The sequence below is a fragment of the Triticum aestivum genome, unplaced genomic scaffold (assembly GCF_018294505.1).
Source record: "Triticum aestivum cultivar Chinese Spring unplaced genomic scaffold, IWGSC CS RefSeq v2.1 scaffold74914, whole genome shotgun sequence".
NCBI lineage: Eukaryota > Viridiplantae > Streptophyta > Magnoliopsida > Poales > Poaceae > Triticum > Triticum aestivum.
In genome coordinates, this window is record NW_025229236.1 from 22,312 (window position 1) to 25,931 (window position 3,620).

The 3,620-nt window shown below is 51.7% G+C and overlaps 7 non-coding genes and 1 pseudogene across 7 annotated transcripts; all 8 read left to right on the forward strand.

Moving 5' to 3' along the window:
- The first annotated feature begins 253 nt into the window (after positions 1–253).
- LOC123174937 (5S ribosomal RNA) lies at positions 254–372 on the forward strand. The gene has a single exon (XR_006487491.1). It is a non-coding gene; the product is annotated as a 5S ribosomal RNA (ribosomal RNA).
- A 297-nt stretch (positions 373–669) lies between these two features.
- Positions 670–788, forward strand: LOC123174931 (5S ribosomal RNA). The gene has a single exon (XR_006487486.1). It is a non-coding gene; the product is annotated as a 5S ribosomal RNA (ribosomal RNA).
- A 297-nt stretch (positions 789–1,085) lies between these two features.
- On the forward strand, positions 1,086–1,204 carry LOC123174926 (5S ribosomal RNA). The gene has a single exon (XR_006487482.1). It is a non-coding gene; the product is annotated as a 5S ribosomal RNA (ribosomal RNA).
- Positions 1,205–1,501: 297 nt separating this feature from the next.
- LOC123174928 (5S ribosomal RNA) lies at positions 1,502–1,620 on the forward strand. The gene has a single exon (XR_006487484.1). It is a non-coding gene; the product is annotated as a 5S ribosomal RNA (ribosomal RNA).
- A 297-nt stretch (positions 1,621–1,917) lies between these two features.
- Positions 1,918–2,036, forward strand: LOC123174939 (5S ribosomal RNA). Its single transcript, XR_006487493.1, has one exon. It is a non-coding gene; the product is annotated as a 5S ribosomal RNA (ribosomal RNA).
- Positions 2,037–2,333: 297 nt separating this feature from the next.
- LOC123174938 (5S ribosomal RNA) lies at positions 2,334–2,452 on the forward strand. Its single transcript, XR_006487492.1, has one exon. It is a non-coding gene; the product is annotated as a 5S ribosomal RNA (ribosomal RNA).
- A 297-nt stretch (positions 2,453–2,749) lies between these two features.
- Positions 2,750–2,891, forward strand: LOC123174933 (uncharacterized; annotated as a pseudogene).
- A 297-nt stretch (positions 2,892–3,188) lies between these two features.
- LOC123174925 (5S ribosomal RNA) lies at positions 3,189–3,307 on the forward strand. The gene has a single exon (XR_006487481.1). It is a non-coding gene; the product is annotated as a 5S ribosomal RNA (ribosomal RNA).
- Positions 3,308–3,620: the final 313 nt, after the last annotated feature.

Below are 3,620 nucleotides of genomic sequence, written 5' to 3' on the forward strand. Positions count from 1 at the left end.
TAAGTAATATATTTACCGTGTTTTATTATTTTGCACGAGTGCGGTAAGTCATAGCTGGGTGCTCACGATTCACGGGTCCAGCGTCGGCGTTGTGGCGCGGCAAGCGTGCACTGGTGCGGTTGAGAGGGAGGGGTGGCAACCGCGTTAAACTCGTCTCCGTAGTTGAGAGGGAGCGGCCAAAGCAATGTACAATCGTCTTTGTAGTGGAGCTGGGAGGGGCCAGGATAAGGGACGAAGACCGGGGTAACATGTCGGATGCGATCATACCAGCACTAAAGCACCGGATCCCATCAGAACTCCGAAGTTAAGCGTGCTTGGGCGAGAGTAGTACTAGGATGGGTGACCTCCTGGGAAGTCCTCGTGTTGCATTCCCTTTTTAATTTTTTCCGCGCCGCTTGCAAAACAAAACGCACGTGTAAGTAATATATTTACCATGTTTTATTATTTTGCACGAGTGCGGTAAGTCATAACTGGGTGCTCACGATTCACGGGTCCAGCGTCGGCGTTGTGGCGCGGCAAGCATGCACTGGTGCGGTTGAGAGGGAGGGGTGGAAACCGTGTTAAACTCGTCTCCGTAGTTGAGAGGGAGCGGCCAAAGCAATGTACAATCGTCTTTGTAGTGGAGCTGGGAGGGGCAAGGATAAGGGACGAAGACCGGGGTAACATGTCGGATGCGATCATACCAGCACTAAAGCACCGGATCCCATCAGAACTCCGAAGTTAAGCGTGCTTGGGCGAGAGTAGTACTAGGATGGGTGACCTCCTTGGAAGTCCTCTTGTTGCATTCCCTTTTTAATTTTTTTCGCGCCGCTTGCAAAACAAAACGCACGTGTAAGTAATATATTTACCGTGTTTTATTATTTTGCACGAGTGTGGTAAGTCATAGCTGGGTGCTCACGATTCACGGGTCCAGCGTCGGCGTTGTGGCGCGGCAAGGGTGCACTAGTGCGGTTGAGAGGGAGGGGTGGAAACCGCGTTAAACTCGTCTCCGTAGTTGAGAGGGAGCGGCCAAAGCAATGTACAATCGTCTTTGTAGTGGAGCTGGGAGGGGCAAGGATAAGGGACGAAGACCGGGGTAACATGTTGGATGCGATCATACCAGCACTAAAGCACCGGATCCCATCAGAACTCCGAAGTTAAGCGTGCTTGGGCGAGAGTAGTACTAGGATGGGTGACCTCCTGGGAAGTCCTTGTGTTGCATTCCCTTTTTAATTTTTTTCGCGCCGCTTGCAAAACAAAACGCACGTGTAAGTAGTATATTTACCGTGTTTTATTATTTGGCACGAGTGCGGTAAGTCATAGCTGGGTGCTCACGATTCACGGGTCCAGCATCGGCGTTGTGGCGCGGCAAGCGTGCACTGGTGCGGTTGAGAGGGAGGGGTGGAAACCGCGTTAAACTCGTCTCCGTAGTTGAGAGGGAGCGGCCAAAGCAATGTATAATCGTCTTTGTAGTGGAGCTGGGAGGGGCAAGGATAAGGGACGAAGACCGGGGTAACATGTCGGATGCGATCATACCAGCACTAAAGCACTGGATCCCATCAGAACTCCGAAGTTAAGCATGCTTGGGCGAGAGTAGTACTAGGATGGGTGACCTCCTGGGAAGTCCTCGTGTTGCATTCCCTTTTTAATTTTTTTCGCGCCGCTTGCAAAACAAAACGCACGTGTAAGTAATATATTTACCGTGTTTTATTATTTTGCACGAGTGCGGTAAGTCATAGCTGGGTGCTCACGATTCACGGGTCCAGCGTCGGCGTTGTGGCGCGGCAAGCGTGCACTGGTGCGGTTGAGAGGGAGGGGTGGAAACCGCGTTAAACTCGTCTCCGTAGTTGAGAGGGAGCGGCCAAAGCAATGTACAATTGTCTTTGTAGTGGAGCTGGGAGGGGCAAGGATAAGGGACGAAGACCGGGATAACATGTCGCATGCGATCATACCAGCACTAAAGCACCGGATCCCATCAGAACTCCGAAGTTAAGCGTGCTTGGGCGAGAGTAGTACTAGGATGGGTGACCTCCTGGGAAGTCCTCGTGTTGCATTCCCTTTTTAATTTTTTTCGCGCCGCTTGCAAAATAAAACGCACGTGTAAGTAATATATTTACCGCGTTTTATTATTTTGCACGAGTGCGGTAAGTCATAGCTGGGTGCTCACGATTCACGGGTCCAGCGTCGGCGTTGTGGCGCGGCAAGCGTGCACTGGTGCGGTTGAAAGGGAGGGGTGGAAACCGCGTTAAACTCGTCTCCGTAGTTGAGAGGGAGCGGCCAAAGCAATGTACAATCGTCTTTGTAGTGGAGCTGGGAGGGGCAAGGATAAGGGACGAAGACCGGGGTAACATGTTGGATGCGATCATACCAGCACTAAAGCACCGGATCCCATCAGAACTCCGAAGTTAAGCGTGCTTGGGCGAGAGTAGTACTAGGATGGGTGACCTCCTGGGAAGTCCTCGTGTTGCATTCCCTTTTTAATTTTTTCCGAGCCGCTTGCAAAACAAAACGCACGTGTAAGTAATATGTTTACCATGTTTTATTATTTTGCACGAGTGCGGTAAGTCATAGCTGGGTGCTCACGATTCACGGGTCCAGCGTCGGCGTTGTGGCGCGGCAAGCGTGCACTGGTGCGGTTGAGAGGGAGGGGTGGAAACCGCGTTAAACTCGTCTCCGTAGTTGAGAGGGAGCGGCCAAAGCAATGTACAATCGTCTTTGTAGTGGAGCTGGGAGGGGCAAGGATAAGAGACGAAGACCGGGGTAACATGTTGGATGCGATCATACCAGCACTAAAGCATCGGATCCCATCAGAACTCCGAAGTTAAGCGTGCTTGGGCGAGAGTAGTACTAGTGCTTGGGCGAGAGTAGTACTAGGATGGGTGACCTCCTGGGAAGTCCTCGTGTTGCATTCCCTTTTTAATTTTTTCCGCGCCGCTTGCAAAACAAAACGCACGTGTAAGTAATATATTTACCGTGTTTTATTATTTTGCACGAGTGCGGTAAGTCATAGCTGGGTGCTCACGATTCACGGGTCCAGCGTCGGCGTTGTGGCGCGGCAAGCGTGCACTGGTGCGGTTGAGAGGGAGGGGTGGAAACCGCGTTAAACTCGTCTCCGTAGTTGAGAGGGAGCGGCCAAAGCAATGTACAATCGTCTTTGTAGTGGAGCTGGGAGGGGCAAGGATAAGGGACGAAGACCGGGGTAACATGTTGGATGCGATCATACCAGCACTAAAGCACCGGATCCCATCAGAACTCCGAAGTTAAGCGTGCTTGGGCGAGAGTAGTACTAGGATGGGTGACCTCCTGGGAAGTACTCGTGTTGCATTCCCTTTTTAATTTTTTTCGCGCCGCTTGCAAAACAAAACGCACGTGTAAGTAATATATTTATCGTGTTTTATTATTTTGCACGAGTGCGGTAAGTCATAGCTGGGTGCTCACGATTCACGGGTCCAGCGTCGGTGTTGTGGCGCAGCAAGCGTGCACTGGTGCGGTTGAGAGGGAGGGGTGGAAACCGCGTTAAACTCGTCTCCGTAGTTGAGATGGAGCGGCCAAAGCAATGTACAATCGTCTTTGTAGTGGAGCTGGGAGGGGCAAGGATAAGGGACGAAGACCGGGGTAACATGTCGGATGCGATCATACCA